This window comes from Notothenia rossii, assembly GCF_949606895.1.
Source record: "Notothenia rossii genome assembly, chromosome: 3".
Taxonomy (NCBI): domain Eukaryota; kingdom Metazoa; phylum Chordata; class Actinopteri; order Perciformes; family Nototheniidae; genus Notothenia; species Notothenia rossii.
Window position 1 is genome coordinate 26,892,361 of NC_136901.1, and position 19,544 is coordinate 26,911,904.

General features: G+C 40.2%; 1 protein-coding gene across 2 annotated transcripts in view; it reads left to right on the forward strand.

Annotated features, from left to right (window-relative positions):
* Nucleotides 1-6,940: 6,940 nt before the first annotated feature.
* slc8a4b (solute carrier family 8 member 4b) overlaps nucleotides 6,941-19,544 on the forward strand; it is a 105,047-nt gene continuing 92,443 nt past the window's right edge. For both annotated transcript variants that reach the window (XM_079669575.1, XM_079669576.1), the window contains exon 1: nucleotides 6,941-7,103. The gene's annotated coding sequence lies outside the window, so the exon portion shown is untranslated. The remainder of the gene's footprint in view (nucleotides 7,104-19,544) is intronic.

Sequence of the window (19,544 nt, forward strand, 5' to 3'; positions counted from 1 at the left end):
AAAGTTAGAAAAGTGCTGTAAAGCACTGTTGAAGGAGCAGCACAATTACATTAACAAACCGGGTGACACTAATGAGAACGTACACTGACTCCTGGCTCCAGCAAGTCCCAGTCAGCAAAACAGCAAGGGGATAAGTAACTGTAATTATCATAACAATACAAATCTGCTTACAAAATAATAAAATAACGGCTGTGATAGATGGCCATCATTACAAGGAAAGGAATGGGAATACATTTGCCAATTACCCAAAGCATTTTTCATCCCACTTCTGCTACTTGAAGCCCATTATATCATTCATCTAAAGTCTTGCGGGTCCAGTCCCCGCTGCAGGCGGTTCCACATCCCATCACCTACACATTTCTGCAAAGAGGGAAACATCTCAGTTTTACTATATTGAAAAGCATAAAAGCCCCAAGTTGAAAGTTAACACAATACGTGTGTCAAAATGCAACATGTGTGTGGAAGTACACTTGTGTGTGTTAGTGTATTAGTGGTCTGTGTTTGCAGTCGTATGAATCATAGGGAAAGGTCAGTATTGCTTGTGGGTAGAAGAGACAGAAGTGATGAATAGCACTTTGGTACCATTTCCCTTGCAACACCTCAGGTTATTTTGAACTGCTTGAGTGTGTGTGAGACACAGGAAGAAAGATTGTATAGAGGTGCATTTGAATACACATTTTTTTGCACCTGAATTTGCGTGTGTTTTTCTGTTTGTGAATGAGCCGAGACAAAGTTAAGGGCAATATTTATGTGTTGTAAAGTATTTGTGTACACAAGTTACAACATTAATACAAATTGTTTGTGTTTGCGGCGGCGTGTAGATGATGAAGTACACACAATACATTTGATTTGAGCTTTTTTTTTTTTTTTTTCAGTGGAGTTTCAAAGATGCCCGGTGTTCAACCTGACCTATAGCTTCTTAGCATCTATTATTGCAACAAAAATAAAAATATACTTGTGATAATACGTTAAATCACTTAGGAAATTGCCTTGTCATTCGCCATTTGGTGTCTGCTGCCTGGTGTGTTGCAAACCTGCAGCAAGTTCTCATGGTAGCTGTTCCCTAAGACGTGTTTCATTGGCAGCTACTTCTCCTTTATGAACGTTTACTGAACAATTACCGTACACAACTGCAACAACGGGCATAAGAATCTCAGACAAGAAAAACATTTCATTATTGGTGGAGATGTACGTCATAAATTGCGTCTTAACAATTAAAGTAAATCACTTCTCGGTTTGCTGTTGGCTTTTTGTTTCTAAAGACAGCTTAGTGCCACCATTGGTAACATCGGCATCATACATCCGTCATTCAGGGTGTATTTATATGGAATTTCAATAAGATCAAGCAGGAAACATGCTGGGATGCTGCGTTTGTCTCTAATAGATCTGATTGGTTTCAGCCTCCTGATTGATATGCGGCTCCATTTCAATGCTGGTCAATAACCCAGCAGGCTGATGGAGGTTTCCACACCTCGTCTGAATCTTTTGTATGTGTGTTTGAGTGTAATACAGTATCAGACCATGACAGTTTAAATGCATGCATCTGCTTAAAAGGTATGTCTTTTATTTATACGGATAGATGTTGCAATAGTAGCTAGAGAACACAGCGTGTATGTGTTTGTGCCCATAACAATCGGCCCCATTTAAGCACTTAGCCATCGACATTTGTTGTGATTGATGGTGGCCTAACGGCAAGATGCCAAAGCGACAAATGCACTTGTATGTCTGCTAAAGCTTTATTAACCTTGTGTGGACAGAAAGAAAACCATCAAGGAGAGGGGATTCGACCATGTATGTATCAGTGATTCTGAATCCATGTGTGGTTTTAATTAGCCTGAACATGACTTTATGGAAGAAGGAAAGAATGTATTATCGTGCATATTTCAGCTGGTGTGAGAGAGATACGGTGTATTGAAGCGGCGGCGCTCATCTTTTCCCTTTCAAATTATCAAGGCTCATTTGCTTGCAATCCTCCTCATCATCATTTAGTTGTGTTTTACAGCTCCCCTATGGACCATACTCAACATGACTTACAATTGCTTCCTTGGCCTGACACAATGAGTGCAAGACGATTTGGTAATAATCAGCAGCCAACAACGTTGTAAGATTAGAGATGGAGCAGAATGCCTTCATTAGTAGTCTTCATGGCCAATATTTGAGCTGTGTTCCTGAGCACACGAGAGGATTCTGAAATGAGATTTGGGGTTTTGACCTTTATTTACCGAAGATGGTTTCTCTAATCACAGTTGCTCCTTTCTAGCTACAAAATAATATCAGTCGGTGATAGCATTAGTGGTTGAATTTTGTCTATAGACCTTGTGATCCTCTCAGGAAAGCTATGCTATTCCAAGAAGTGAAAGTGATGTGAACGCAGTTTAGAAATGATGAATCAATTCTTTTTTTAACTGGTTGTGAAATTGGTGTAGAATGGTCCACCGTCAACCGTCAACAAGGTCAGAAAGGGTTTGGTTCATCTTGGCTATGAAGAACTGTTTGACATTTTGTTTTTCTACTGAGGATAAAGTCGACTCGAGCACTATCCCCTCCTTTGAGTGCTGTAAATGGAGTCTTCACTTTCCCAAGGGATCGTACGCGTTGGCGGATAGAATAACATAGTAAATGCTTGAATGGCACCAAAGTAGACTCTGATTGCTTCATTATTGTACAGCCAGTTCACTGTGCAATCAATATTCACTACATAATGATAAGATTGAGCAAATAACCTGTCTATTGTCACTTTAAACAAAGAATGTAAAATGTGTTTATTAGAAGTTGGTTTATGTATGAACAAAGCCAAGCTAACTGTTTTTCAAAGCGTTCATGCTAAGCTAACTAGCTGTTAGCTTCGTATTTACAAAACAGACATGAGAGGGGACAGTAAATCCGTAATTTTCTGCTGGTAAAGTTGGTTGCCCCTGTCATATATATAATAATCCTCCTACCATAAAATTAAACACATGTTGCATTTCTGAATACAAGATGAAAGGAATTGTGTGTTATTGGTGCTTACTGTTAGGTCAAATGAATGCAGCCAGTGTAGACCAGCTTGTATCGAGTACAAAGGGAACATCAACAGGGGCCAAATCAGTGTGAAGAAACCTAGCCTACTTTGTAACTGGCTTTTGTGCTGTGCCAACTAGTCTTTTTGTCTGCCAAAAGAGTCTGTAACACATGAAAGAGACCAGGGAATCAGTCCAAAACCAGCTTGAAAGATACGCTCTTAAGAAGAGTTTTTACAGGTGTCACCTTGGTAATAAAGGAAATGTTAGTTTGCTACCTTTTTAGTTTTTACGCTGGGGCCGATGTAACTTAATTATTCATTTGGATTTGAGGGGTCAATGGACCCCTGGGAGCCGGCTGTCATCTTGGCACCAAGTAATAGGCATCACCTGAAGATGGGAGTGACCTTGGCTAATTAAATGTGGTATTTCTGAAGTAATCTGTGTAAAACATGGGACAATTCTCATTATTTCTCCTGACAAAGGAATTGGTAAAGGAAAATTAAAAACATGAGTAGTTCACATAGGAGAAGGCTTTTCTCATTTGCCAAAGAAAGGTCTTGGACCTGAGCGACATTCTATTATACCGATTGCCTATTGTATGTACATAATGTATTCCACTATTAGGTTGCGATCAGATAAATAATAACCACATTTAGATTTCATAAATCATCTTGTTGTATGACGAAGACGACTGTACCCATTGTGTCACAGTTTTATATCAAGTTAGAGAAGCAACTTAATATTTCATGGAAAACAGAAAGTAACCTCCGGGCAGGAACTGTTCACACTTCATGGTATTCTGCTATATTACAGAAATAATACGGAGTGATCCGATTATTCTCTCATTGCCATAGAAACTGGGAAAAATGTAGCTTTCTCTGTAGTTATCATTGTGGTTTGATTTGGAGTGTAGTAGTGAGGCAGGCAGAAGCACTACGAGGTTATGGGGGAGGGTTACTAGGCGCTGAATCTGGGATTCTTTGATGTTGTGCAGGGAGGAGGGAATACAGCAGCGGTGGGATCGCATTCCCAGTAATCTCAATACATGGAACAGGATTCTGGTACAGTGACGTAAAACTCGATCTATAATTATTTATTTCGCTTGTTCTCACATTTAATTCATTAGTTGTTTTTTGATTGCCTTTTGTCTGCAGTGTGGGTGTTAGACTCTTGTTTCTGTGATGTATAACCTTTACCTTCAATCAATTGGGACTCACCCTGCAGCGGTCCGAAATTGGCATTTCCATTTGAATGATATGAGGTATCTCAGTGGTTAATTTTCTAGCAGCTAATCAATTAATTGAGGAATTTAATGTTAAAAAGAAAAATTGAGTTCCCGATACTGTATTTTTTTATTTTAGAAGAAAAATATTTTTGGTGATGTTTTCGTCATTTTTTTCTTTGGCAAGATAAATTAAACTATTGTAATTGAAGCCTGTATGTTACTGTGGGAACACATTGCTCAAACCTTTTCTATCTAAGTGTCATAAATCTCTGGTGAAACATTTGTTAAAGTGAAAGCTTTTTTCTTAGCATTTTGTACCATTTTGTTCAATGGATATATGGCGAGAAAAAAACAAGTCCTTGATGGATGTTATAATTTGGTCTACGAAAGGGAAACATATCTGGCCAATGCTGACTTTCAGTATGAAACGGTTAACCAGCATCAGCTCCCATTTTGTTAATGGTTAACGTTTTTTTGACCCACCCTCCTTGACTTCCTCCCTCTGTGGACAAGTATTGTTAGTGTATTCTTAACATGACCAACTGTAGCTTATTCCTCTTTACTACACAGCTCTATTGTTGTCCAAAGCCACACCCACCTTCATGACTGTGGGTACGGTAGTTTATTATGAGCCTTAAACAGGGTACAAACTTACTTAAAGCTTTTGGACTTTTCATGGGATTTCCTGACGATAACAAAACCAGAGACTAAAGGGTACATTTGCTATTGTTTCTATGTTTCTGTTTTTAAGTGACTACAGGGAGATCAGTTCTGTAATTCAGTCAGAATTGAGAAATAACTCTTCTTGACACACCAAACAGCCTGTGACGTAATTGGGCAATCCTGCACGGTCAATTTACGTCCACTTATAGTCCCTTTTTCTTCTTCTTCGGAAACAGCCGTTGATTGTCTTATAAGTGTCATTATGGAAAAAAAAACGCTTTTCTTTACCTTTGGCTTTATCCGCTTTGTTTCTGTCATGTGACAACGGTGGACCGCCCACCATGTTATTCATAAATGAATAATGTGCTTTAATATAAAATGCAAGACCATTCACAGAATCCTCACTTATAGTCTGTAATACAAATCTGTGTGGGTGTGGTGCATGTGTATGTCTGCACATGTGATTATGTGCTTTGTTCTTTCATGCACATTTTGCACTGATGTGTGTGTACAAATTTGCTCGTTTGTCCGGCTATGAATTTGCAGTTATGCATTTAGCTGTAATGTGTATGGACGTGTTTATTTTCTCTCAGCGAATGTAAGAGTTTGGCCGTAATTGTTCAGTGTCAGTGTCAGTGCGTGTGTGTGTGTGTGTGTGTGTGTGTGTGTGTGTGTGTGTGTGTGTGTGTGTGTGGTGTGTGTGTGTGTGTGTGTGTGTGTGTGTGTGTGTGTGTGTGTGTGTGTGTGTGTGTGTGTGTGTGTGTGTGTGTGTGTGTGTGTGTGTGTGTGTGTGTGTGTGTGTGTGTGTGTGTGTGTGATGTCCCCCTCGGGGTGTGAATTAGCTTGCGGTGTAGAGGCCATGCTTCACGCTGAGACAGAACTCTGATCAACTGTGTCCAAAAGATGGATAATATAAAAGTACTCCTCTTTTCTCTCTCATTATTTACATTGACTCCAGCTGCTCTCCTCTTCCCATTTTCACACAACCCACTGCTTCCTCTGTCTCCCTCCAGACTCCCTTCTCCTCTTTTGGCCTTCCTCTTTTCATTTCTTCCATTATTTATTCTTCTTTTGTTGTCCACTTTTCCATTATTCTCACTGCCTTTCTCTCTCCCTCATCCATCTCTCATCCCCTCACACCCCTGTCTAATCTCATCAGAGGTTATCCTTCTTTTTCCTCTTCCTCTGTAGACACTAAATACACTCCCATCCTCACAAGTCAAGTAATAAGTACTACCTGTGTCTGTAAGGATAATTTGACTCCTTTCCAACTTTTTTTACATGCATTTAATCTACATTTCTATGAAACGATTACTCAAACATAGGAACAGCAGCTCTTGTCAATTGTACTACGTACGTTTGTTGGGATCCTTTTTTGAGTAAGAAAATAAATCAAAATTGATCCACCAAATAAATAATGTGAGGCCGCTTTTGACGTTAGCTTCGCTGTTTGAAGATTGATTCTGACTAACTGAGTTGGTACTATATCAAGTAACAGGTAGACTCATTCAACTTTTGTAAATGCAAAAAAAAAGGTGTGAGTTGAGTAGAGATAGGCCTTACCCTAAAGAGGAAATGCGGCCACCAGTGAAGCATATATAATTCCAAACGGCTTTTTCTAGATTTATTTTTATGGTTTTTGGACTTACCATCAGGCACATCAGAGATATTTTTTCTTGCAGCCCTGAACTTTTCAATTTTCCTTTTATGTCTCATCTCCTCTCCAATGATCTGCGTTTATCAGTGCATGCTCCTTTGGTTCACATTCACCCTGCACCCCTCCAACACACAGTTATAGCCTCTATCTATCTCTCTCTGTCTTATTCCTCCACTCATCCTCCCTCCGTCTCTCTCTATCTCTCTTTTTTTTTTTTTCTTTCTCTTCTTCTCCCGCTCTATCTTGTTGATGAGAGAGAGAGAGAGAGAGAGAGAGAGAGAGAGAGAGAGGAGAGAGAGAGAGAGAGAGAGAGAGAGAGAGAGAGAGAGAGAGAGAGAGAGAGAGAGAGAGAGAGAGAGAGGAGAGAGAGAGAGAGACTCTGGGGAGGGCGCAAGAGCGAGGTGAAGTGCGCGTGCTCTGTCGCCGCCGTTTCAGAGCAGAGGAGCTTTTACTCAGCTGCTGATGAGGGACGGAGGGAAGGATGCACAGATAGAGTGATGAGTGAATGAATGATCCCGACCCGGGCTTCTTCCAGAGAACCGAAGACTCAAACCACGTGTGTATTACTATTCTTATTCACTGTGCGTGCATTCTGATTGCTTTGATGTCATATGTGAGCCGTTTGTGTGACAGGAGGCAGTCGGTAAGTGTATGTATGTGAAGCCCGTTAATTGAAGAGATCGGTGCAGGCGTGCGTAAATAAGGAGCGCAAAACCTGTCGGTACGAGATCAAGTGAAGGGGGAGACGAGCGAAAAAGGAAAGTGATCTTATAGAAAAGGGAGGGAGAAGAATGTACCGGACAGCAATGCATGATCGGGGGTCTCCCTGAGCTGAGCCCCCTGTACGCGAGACGCATCCAGTACCGCTCCAATTCACCCCCACAGCGCAGTTTCCTCTCTGCGCTAAAAGAAGGGTGAGTGACAGTGAAGCTGCAGGGCTTTCACCCCTTGGACCGGGGCTGGGGTGCCGGTGGCCGGTGGCCGGGGAGGGAGCATGATGAGATTAAGGTCAGGTTATAGTGGACGCATCCGGGTCTAAAGGGACTGAGCACTGGGTCAGCCAGGGTGCAAGAGGAGATAGGCGAGGGCAGCACATAGATGCACTGAGAATGGGATGTTGATGAAGGCATTTGAACGGTGAGAGAGCATGATGATGATGCCAATTGAAATGCAGTCAATTGGATTATTTGATTCAAATAAGAGCTCTATAGAGGTAGGAATGATTCAATTGTAATGCTTTTTAAGACATTATTCGTGCTGTGACGACAATGGCACTGCTTCTGATGATTGGTTGATCTCTATCTTAATGGTTTTATTGTGACATTCTCTTCGTTTTTGCATTCGTCTTAAATAGTTGTACTTTAGTCTCATAATCAGCTTTTCATCTGAAATCACTATTGTTATATTATAAACAAAGTAATAATATAAGAAATATAAACAAGTATGGTTTTATTGATGAATTGATATTGGTGTTGATGATAATGATGAGGAAGAGGAGCAGGACGATGAATGTACCTGTAAAGATGGTACATTAGCTGAATGCAAGCAAAAGTGCCTTCATTTCTCTCTTTATTTATTTTTGTCAGACAATTACATTGAAGCATCTGTTAATTTTTTACAATGACCATGAATCACATGGGAATGTGCATTTTTCTAATGGCCAGCAGGGGGGCGACTTCCCTGCTTACTAGAATAAGTCAGATTCTATAGAAGTCTATGAGAAAATGACCCTACATCTTGCTTGATTTATCAACATTTTGCTGTGTCACTTGTTAGTTTCAAATCTTCATCAATGCAACATGTAATTTATGATCCCCTTTTAGGGAATACAAGATTAAACAGGATATGCTTCAGGGTGGGGCTACTACGACAAGATTTCTGGTTTGTTGTCCTAGTTTTCAGCTTTAAACCTTTCAGTGTGCTTACACTAATATTTTGATCGTCTCTTACGTGACCCCTGGTTCGAAAAAAATGAAATGCCAACAGCAGAAATGCCAAATCTGTTGTCCACTTAGCGATGGATTACATCATAGTGATCACATCCACTTCTTATAATGGCAGCATGATGATGTTGAGGAACATTAAGATGAAAATGCTTCCAGTAAAAATTCCTTATGGTAGCATGTGGCAGTGGTTTTAATGATGATTGTGAAGGTAGCCTTTTGATAACAGCAACATTGTGAATGATGTGGTTGAAGATGATGATATTGAACACGGTGTGGTGGTAGTTTTGTAATAATAGCTGAGTTTATGACAGCATGATGATTTTTTTTCCACAAAGATAAATAATTAACATGAAGAATATGTCGCCTTCTTAATAATTCAAACACCCAAGCTGTCTAAAGAAATGTAGGCTATAGATTAATTTGCATATCTCAAACAATTTTTAAGCTTCCTTCCATCAGCAACAATGAGTCTTTGTGTTAAGAAGCTTTGAAGCCATCTAGCTGGCTGCTACGATCCACTGGGCATTTGCTGCATGTCTGCAGGGCGGTGATAGACATTTCTGACAGTTCAGACGTGCAAAGCATTTTTCCAGCTTCTAGTATAGGGTCAAAAATATTTCTGGATTTTTTCCTGGCTGCAAGATTGCATGATTTAATGATTAAAGGTTTAAACTTTCTCAAGTTAAGCCTTGGTTTATAGGCCATGACACAGAAATAACTTCTTGAAACGTTGATGTAATGGAACTTCACTCAAAGTTCTCATTTATAAAAAGACAACCCCTTAATTTTGCCCTTAAACAGCAGCAGTATGTTTTTGGGCTTTCCTTCCATCCGTGTTGATTAGTTCCATCCGTCCAAATATTCATCCTGGGTGAGCTGTGTCTGTAAATGACCGAAAGTACAGAGAAAACATGTGTTTGGAAATAAAACCTCATGCATTTATTCATTATTTTTTCCAAGGCCTAATCCTAGAAATGTCAATATTGTCTGATTTGGTCAGGCTGTCACATTTGGCAACGGGTTACGTGTGTGTTTTGTGTATGCACATAATGCATGCTGCCCCCGTACCTGCTTAGTCTAGGTTTGTTTGTTTTGGGGCCAAAAATATGCCACACTCTCTTAATGCCCGGTGCTTCATTACCTGTGACTGTGTCCTCAATGGACCCATTCAACAAAACACTCACTTCCCTGCTTGAGAAGGTGGTAACCCTGTATTGGCCTCTATTCTTGTCCACGTTAATCTGGTTATGTGCATCGTTGGCACTGGACTCAGGGTTACTTGTGTGGTTACCAATTCCGGCTCTCCGGGATCCCGCTACTGTCAGCTTACCTTGTCTGGCTAATAGCTGGGAGGGACAGGAAAGTCCCCGCGGTCATAATCCTCTTCTCTCCTGAGTGTGTGTTTGTGTGTTACATGCTGTTATCACTGTCAGTGGGGGGTTGTTAGCTCTGGAGATAAATTGTGTCTGCTTGGTGTCAGGAGGAAAATGATAAAGACTGGGAAGTAGAAAAATAAGAAATTAAGAAGAGGAAGAGGAATATAGCCTGGAGGCTTCTGTAAAAGCTGCCAGAGTAAAAAAGGACATTTGACAATAATGTTTAGGTTTTGAATTAACTGAGAAATAGCTTTCAAATATTTAATCACTCACAAATCTTTTTTTATGGTCCTCATATGGCCTCCGGACCTACAACAGTGTTTAATGGCTTTGATTCTAAGTCATAATCTTTACATCTAGACATCAGGTTTTGTTCAGAAGGGCCTTTTAGAAAAAATAAATAGTTGCTTATAAAAATGACCTAGTCATCAGTACTATTCTTTATATTTTAGCACGTTGGGGCTCCACATGCTTTCTGCATGTGCATTTCTGCACTGCTATAAAGCCTGTTTCCCCATGCCGTCCCCCACAGCGATCATTAAACTTTCAGTTCCCATCTCAAGCTTTCTGACTGACTCACCAACTACATTTTCATTTTGCTTTAACACGTGGAGCCTGCATGTTGATTTAAAAAAGCCCACTCCATCTCTTTTATGTGTTTAGACTTCTGCTTTACTCAGGATGATTTCAAGAGGCATTTTAATCTCACTGCCACCTAAGAGTGAATCAAGCCCCTCCCCCCCCCATTTGGGCGTTACCAAGCATGCCATCCTCCTACAGGTTGATTAATTAAGTCCCTATAACAATAGTATGTAATGAGGGTGATAGATCGTGGTGTTCATCTCTTCCTGGCTGTGGCACAGACTTGTTGGCCTATCCTGTTTTATTTAATGCAGTGCTTGACATTCATGGAAAGAGCCCAATATGCTGCCGGCTCTGCCCCAGCGCTACATCACATATTGGCAGCTCGACACTTGCTGAACTAGAGGCTACTGTGGATGGAGGCCAAGGGTGCTGCTTATACTATCAGACTAATCTGTCAAACATACAACTTTACAGTCGGTGCAGAGAGTTGTTAAATGTAGCTGTAATATCTGAAAATATAAGTAACTGGACCTAAAGCCTGATAGTGCAGGAAACACTCAGAGAAAATGTAAAAATGTATTTAACACGAGGTGACTTAGGGACTGAACACACTATAATCACTTGCACGGGGCTGGAACCATGATTTATTATGAAAGTAAGACTTTGTGATTTAAAAATAAAACAATAAAGAGGAGTAGTGCTAACCTAATATAAACCTGATTCATCTCACGGGCCCTCCATCACTCATTCCGCTCAGTTTCCAATCACTCCTAAAGCATCGCTTCAGGGATTAATTTGACACGTTTATTGCCCAATGGTGTGATTTCAATGCTGGGCGGCAGTTTCTGATGCACCAACAGGGGTCTCACTTGCACGGCAGACTGATTTGGCCATCAGGAGTGAAGCTGCAAATTAACTCACATTCAGTGGCATTAATTGCCACTGAATGCAACATGCACCATTTCTGTTTGGTCTTCATATTAACCTAACCAAAGAGGACAGTCAGATATTGCAGTGTTATTTTCCTCTCAGTATTGATTTGTGTTATATCATCTAGAAGTGAAGGTAATCTATTGTATGCATTTACTCCATTTATCACCCACAAGCCTCTTGTAAATTATATTTAATCACATTCAAAAGAGTGTAAAGTTATTTATTTCTATGAATATGAAGCCAATTATACAGCCATAAATCTCCAGATTGTATATTTATGAATGAGAGGGCTGTGCATGCTGAGAGATGAGTGATAAAGTAGAAATCCACTTTAATATCTTTATTACAGCGTTTTGTTTTGTTATGTCATGCAGTATTTTATCCCACAAAACACACAGGTGGAACATGTATAACATTATTTCCAGATGAGCCAATTTTGATTTATGTCCATCAATCAAAGGAGGAACAGTCCACCACATTCAGAGATACCTCAATAGATTAAGGAGCAGTGCAGCACCACTGCAGCCTGTGTGGGTCTAAAGTGGCTTTCTCCAGCCTTAGTGACTGATGTACATGATGTAGGTGGAGGAATTGTAGATGCACCAGAAAGAAAAGTGCACCACTTAATCAAAAAGCCATACTCAGTAACCTGCGTTTGACCTATTGGTCATAGCACACAAAGAAAGGCTGCAGCAGCAAAATCCCTCAATGTATTGAATTGAGCAATGTTGAGGTAAATATATTTTAAATTCAAATTTGAATCAGTAAGAATTGAAAAGTTGTACGGTTTCAAGAAGTCTCAATCTTAATGCCATATTTTCGTGATTGTTTTTCAATAAAATCTGGATTCCTATGTGAATGATCCTATTAATGATCATATACTCAATCATGGCACAGCAGTCGTTGCATTTGTTATCGCATCAGTATTTAATTGAGCAATGTTGCGTTAAATATATTTTTTATTTGAATCAGTAAGAATTCAAATGTTGCAGGGTTTCAAGAAGTCTCAATATTAATGCCATTTTTTCATGACTGTTTTTGAAATAAACCTGGATTCTGGTTCTATTAATGGACATATAGCAGCGTTAAGGCATTCCAACTAATAAATGCATTTTGTTGCTTTAATATAAATAGGAACAGTTACTTGTTTAGATAAACCGTCTTAATCTCACTGGCTGAGGATCTTTCTGCAGAATCAGGCATGAAGTAAGATTTGTCAGCCCCCCTTAACCAGGTTATCAAATACAGGCAGACATCCCTCGTAATCCAAAAGTGAACAAACACACACTTCACTCAGGACAACCTTAGACTGACATACATTTACAAACAGATATGATGGTGCCATCATCTGTGCCACCCCACCAGTTGATATTTAAAGATGAGCCGGGCATTGATATGCAGGAGGGCTCGCCCTGCTGCTGCTAAGAATAGAAAGCTCCCAGGTGGAGAGGAGACGTTTATTTTAGGAAAACCCTATGACACACACATGAACTGGCTCAAGAGTCTTTGAGAGATAGTAACTGTGTCTTTGTCTATTGATTTGTATGCAGGGGCTGTCCTGGAGATTGTTGTTGTTGTTGCTGCCTTAAATTACATTTCTGGAATAGCTTGATGCTTGGCAACAGGGGGCTACGCTGAGTGGAGAAAAGTGACAACTGTGGAGATAATTTCTGGAAATGGAAGAAGAGACAGTGAGAGGGAAAAAAAGAGGTGCTTTTGTCCTTTTCTCAGTCGCTCCGGGAGACCATATTCAGCACAATCTGCTCTTTTGAATTCATGAATGGGAGGCTTGATGTGAAATAGACAACCACAGACTTATCCAATCAACTGTGAAAATGGCCACTGATGAAGAAGACATTGACCCTTAAAGCATTTCTGAATGGATGGGCTTGAAAAAGACGTTGTGAGAAGTGATGAAGCACTTGTTTCTGACGCATAGATTTATTTATTCTCTCTGTGTCCATCTCCCTCTTTCCCTCCCTCCTCTGCTCTGTTATTTTTGCTCCTTCTCCACCCTGTTTGTACAGCTTCCACTCTTTAATTTACTCCATCACGGCTGTCTCCATATATGTCGCAGTCCCTCTTGTTTGGCTCCTCTATTCGTCTCGTTCTCTCTCGTTGCAATAAATACTGCATGTATTATTACATTTTAATGAAACAAATGGCAACTCACATTTTTTAATAACCATTGTAATATGTGATCATTTACTTCAAAATTCTTGCTAAATAGAACATAGATGTTATTCAAGCCCTCTTATTACAACATATATCAGATTATTGAAGAATATGGTGTTATTACATAATGGGTTACACTGCCTTTTCCAGGAGCTTTAGCTTGCGTACGTTAAGTGGGTTTAAATGTGTTGTCCTACATTTCTCCCCTTAAAAATAAAGAAAACAATTGGTAAACCTTCTCAAAACACAACCTGTAAAACAGTTAAGTAAACAGACTTTGTATAAAACACATTTACTCAACAAACCAACACCCTTCAAAATAAAAGTCCAATCTCCATTACTGCTATCTATGGCAATCTAACCTTGATATTTCACTTGTAAACCTTTCAGAGCAGCACTAAAGAGTGGAATTGCTTTGAAAAAGCCCAATATTAAAACAAACAGCCAATAATAATTAATGTTCAGGTGCCCCAAACTGCCAAACAAGTCGGAATGGCTCTGTCTTTATTATAGTGTTATTTTTCTGCCCCACTGCACGCAGTAATAACCTTCACATGCCATAAACTAGTAACTGAAAAAAAAGGGAAGATCATATAATTCTGTTTTTGTCGGCCTGAACTGAACAAGCTGTAAACACAACATTATACAAATGACTACCTACCTGTTGAAGAACAATTACCTTCAACACACCCACAGACACAGAACAATGTTGGCATGCATTACCAGTTGTTATTTTTACCACCTGATGAATACGATTCCAATATCCAATCTCCTTTTATCTTTTCTTTTCCACCATTTTTATTTTGGGAGATATGTGACAATTTAGCTTCTAAATGCTCCAATTTGTTTACTGGCGTTACAGGGTTTGTCTTGACTTTTTCAATACATCTGCTGAATGTTGCTCCTGGAAAGAAGGTTAAGAGTGGTACAAGTGAGGCAAAGACACAAAATAATTTACATGGTGTGAAATCCCTTTTTTTTTCTGGGGAAAGATTCCCAGCATTGGTCTGTGATTTATGATGACGTTGAAACTTGAATAGTTGTATATTTTATATTTATTTGTCTCTTTTGTTTTATTGTCACTTTTCATTTCCTGTCACCTCTTGTTGCCCTGCTCTTTTGTTTCCCTCCTGTACAGTCATTCCCACTTCCACATCTTTTCTCTGATTACCTCCACTCTCGTCTTTTTGCTCGTCAGGATCACTCCTGGCTGTCCCTTTCTATCAGTGTCTTTCTCATTCTGTCCTCTCACAAATCCTCTTCTTTTTCTTGCTTCATCTCCTCTCACTCACCCCCATTACTCCCCATGGCCTCCTCACCCGGTGCCCTCCAACATCACCCTCCTCCTGGGTTGTTTTTTACCTTCTAATTTCCTCAGCACTCCAAATGTTCTTATTACTGTCTCTTTCTGCCCAGCTCAACATCCTCTTAGTCTTAACAGTCCTTACCCTGCTCCATAACTCGTTATTACCTCTACAAATAAGGTTACGTTTCGGCTCGAGTTGTCCGTCAGTAGGATTACGAAAAGACTTCTGGACATCTTGTCATAGAACTTAGTTAAAGAGGGTTGCATGGACCAAGAAAATAACCCATTTATTTTTAAGCAAACTCGAATCACCGGGCAGATACACAAGTTATTTTCCACTTTAGCTAACATTGCAAGATATATTTATAATGCTGCCATCATGTGATATCATAATAATCCAGAAAAAGGTTACCCAACTGGGAAAATCCTCATTATATTAGGAAGCCATCAACTCAGAATAAAAACAGATATCATTTGTATAGTTTTCAACAGATTAGGCCTACAGCCTAAAGCTCATGATCGTGTGCATATCGGAAGAGCGATTTCCTAACTCGATAAATGGGACAATCCGAGCAGGATTTGAATGCATCATTGACCTTTGCGGACTTCTGAGTGCCATTCTAGTCTTACATTATATCTTAATTTACTTCCTCTCTTCTGGCTCTTTCTATCCTTTTCTCGCTCAGTAATCTGTCCCAGCAGCATAAACCCAAACCTATTTGATGTAATCTGATAAGAATCCACACACACACACACACACACACACACACACACACACACACACACACACACACACACACACACACACACACACACACACAGAAGCTGTCCTGCCGTGTTGCATGCATGGCTGCGGGTCACTTTTCCGCATGCTACGTGTGTGTGACGGTGTGTTCACGAGTGCATGCATGTGTAATTGTGAGATTCTGAAAGTGTCAGCTTCATTGGAGCGGGTGGTTTGTGTGTATGTGTGTGTGTAGAGGAAGGATTGTCGTGCCTGTTTTTTTTTCTGATTGGTTTAAAGAAGGGATGAGGATCAGGAGCGATGGAGCGATAAACGAGAAAACAATAACAATTATAATGACGCAGGAGGGGACGACAGGCGCTTCCAAATAACCATAATCCACTCTGTTGGCATGCTACTGCTGTCTCTCTGCTTCTGTTTCACAAACAATGCAAATCTCCAGCGTTTTCACTCGTCTTGCTCAAGTTTGTGTTTGTGGAAGTTTAACATTCTCTCCAAGGCACTCAGATTTAAATGTTTTCAAAAGGGCACAAGTGTCAGCAAGAATCCAAAAGCCATTTTAATCCCCCTTCTACGACCTGAAAATAATCCCTTCTTTTTGATAATACATTTTGGACCTGGAGGGATTTCACTGCCTGCGCTTGTGAAATAAAGGAAGGGCCCAGCCTGGGTATTTTATATCATACGGGAAAGCTTTGTGCTAATGAAAGACTTGGTTCCATTTAACTTAATTAGTTTTACTGCAGCTCTGTTGCTCTCATTTCCTGCCACAAACAAATCAAACACGCTTGTGTAATCCATCTGCTCTCTTATCAAACTGTACCACTTCTTGGCAGCGCTAGCATGCACACACACACGCAATTTGACACACCTCTTTTTGGCATTCATTTGAAGAAGCAGTGTTACTTCATCATCTCAGGGGAAGTTACTTTTGAAATTAAAGAATAAGAGGAGAAATAGAGGATGCAGGTTCCAGCTGTCTGAAGAAATTAATTGAACTGAATCCAACATATTAAAAGTCATAAATCATCCTTTCAAACTTCTTAAGAAGACATTGGAAGTAGGGTTTTACAAAATGTGTTTTTCTGACGTAGCAATTTAGAAAAAGTCAAAAGGATTTTTAACATATTTTTGGATAATTTACAAGATGTCCCTCACATTACAACCGACTAATTTGGCCCTTATCCTAGTTAACTTAAATTCGATAAATAATGTATTAAATGTATGAAACTGACTTGCCTATAGCTGAGCTGCGTAAAAGAGTTGCATTTTGTCCACATTCTTTAAAGAAAGTCCCCTTCCTTGATGTTATCGCTGCTGCTGTTGAATGAGACAAGACATTGCTGATTCATAAAACGTCCACTTGGCTTAATCCACTTTTCATGAAGCTTTATTCATAAAGGGATAGCTGGTCCGCTCAAATCCGGATTTCTTTTTATGGTTTGTACTTACTGCAAGTCACTCGGAGAAAACTCCTCAGCTACTGCAAGTGGCCTTGACATGAAAATGGAGAGAAGCCTTGGGTGGAGGTGCTAAGGTGACTAGGGTGAGCTTATAGTTCAAAGGCAGAGGATCCCTCAGGACGGCTGGTGCTCACTGCGTGTGTTACACAGACAGAGAGCACTTCTATGTATAGAGCGATGTGATGGAAAGGCCCAAACGACTTAATGACTTTTAGTTGTGAACTCCATGTGAGTGCATGTGTCACCTGGGCCCAGCAGCAGAGAAATAACACTTAAATGAACTGCGTGTGTGTGTCACCAAGTCACTGTAGCAAAAATAAATCCATATGAGTGAAGGAACACTATAGAACAGGCTGCGTGGAAGAATGGTGCGCTGCTGCCAGTGTAAAGAGTTTAAATGTTCATTCTCAATGTTCATATTCATTTATTTATGCATGATAACCGTGTGTGTGTGCGCTTTAGCTAGCTAGCTCCCAGAGGCTCTCCGCTATCCTCTCTGTGTGTGACATTAGTGAGGGGACGGAAGTCTGAGCACCGTGCTGCCAGTACCTCTCAATATCACACACACACACACACACACACACACACACACACACACACACACACACACACACACACACACACACACACACACACACACACACACACACACACACACACACACACACACACACACACACACACACACACACACACACACACACACACACACACACACACACACACACACACACACACACACACACACACACACTCACACGGAGGCCAAAAACAAACAAACAGAGGCTGGCAGATACTGGATATGAACATCTGCAATATGACTTGCGCTCGGGGAGAGCAGAGTGCATGTGTGCTCGGGAACCAAACATATCCATGACTTCCCATCCACAGAAAGCCGGGGGAAGATTATGCCGAATCTGTGTTACGCAATAGAAAACCATAATATGCATTATGAGATTGCATACATTATAGGGATTATCTAATGCCACAGTTTGAGACCTTCAAACTGCCTTTGCCATTTGCAGGCAGGCGTACCCTCACACAGCGTGCAGTAACACAGCTGCTACCATACAGTTTGTTTTCTAAACACCTGGACATTCAATATGTTCCTGCATGGAGGGCGCACATCATGACAGGGCATGATTAATTAAGCATTTATATAAAACGGGGATCAAACACCTTCTGCTAGTATACATTAAATTGCATTCACCCACCAGCCAATCAGAGTCGAGCGTTATGCAATCATGCCAATTTATGTGGGATTGATTTAAAAAAGAGACATCTGATTAAGGTCTGGGCCAGGTGGCGACACCAGAGATCAGCCAGATTACAAAGGATTACATATCAATATTTTATATTATACGTGAGAATATGTGGGCATTTTCATATTATATTAAAAGGACAGATATTTTATGAAAACATTAAACAACACCACCTGACCAGCATTTGCTTTTGAACCTGATTTGAAGGCTTGGAAACATGCATATTTTTTCAAAATCTAATCATATGTTGATTATATGTGAACCTACACTCTGTTGCTAGTTTTTAAGGAGACCAAGTTTGCATATTGATACAACAACCATTTTAAGGTTTGGGAAAAAAGATAGATGAGCAACAATCAAAGTTAATTTAGATAAAAAAACAATGATATCCATTTAGTAGGGATTGAAAAGGCCGGAAATTTCTATCATCTTTTCCCATCAAATCCCCAATCAGTTTAAACCAGTGAAAATGACTGAAGAAGAAACACAAATGCAGGAATCCCACACTAGAAATAATCATAACTTATCCAAATTTGCCAGAGAATGTTGTGTTCATTCAGTATGAAAATGCAACAAAAAGGCTAATCGAGATGTAGAGGGGTTATTGAAAAATTAACCAACCTATTCATAGTTCCAATCTCTTCTCTACATGACAGAGTATACAGTATGTAGGTTTGTATCCTACATTTAATCTCAGTCTGTCTTTGGCTGACTTTTACTGCTCTATGATGATCCTTTTTCACCGACCGGGGTCCATTGAGTTATTCCCCCCCTTCTGATCATTGACCATGTCTCTATAAAGCTTATGGACAGTAGTTATTAACCTCCAGCCCAGGGGAAATGTTCATTAAGTCTGTTCTCTAATTTGGAGGGGGAATGAAACATTCATACACGCTGACTTAGCCATTCATCTGTCTGCTGATACTCCACCAAACCTTTTCTGGCCTCTACAGTCTAAAGGCCCTGCAGACACTTTCCTCATTTCCTCCTCTGTATTGCATCTCCATTACTCTTTCCCTCTGCTCCATCTCTACTAACATCCTTCTCTCGTTTATATCTCTCTTCTGCCGTTACCAGCATGACAATCTGTTGCTTGCTTGGATCTCAGTCGCCGCTTCAAACATGCTTTTACACGGATCAAAGTAGATAATAAACACACACATTATGCAGGCACACACACATGCATCTCCACACCTCCACAATGAG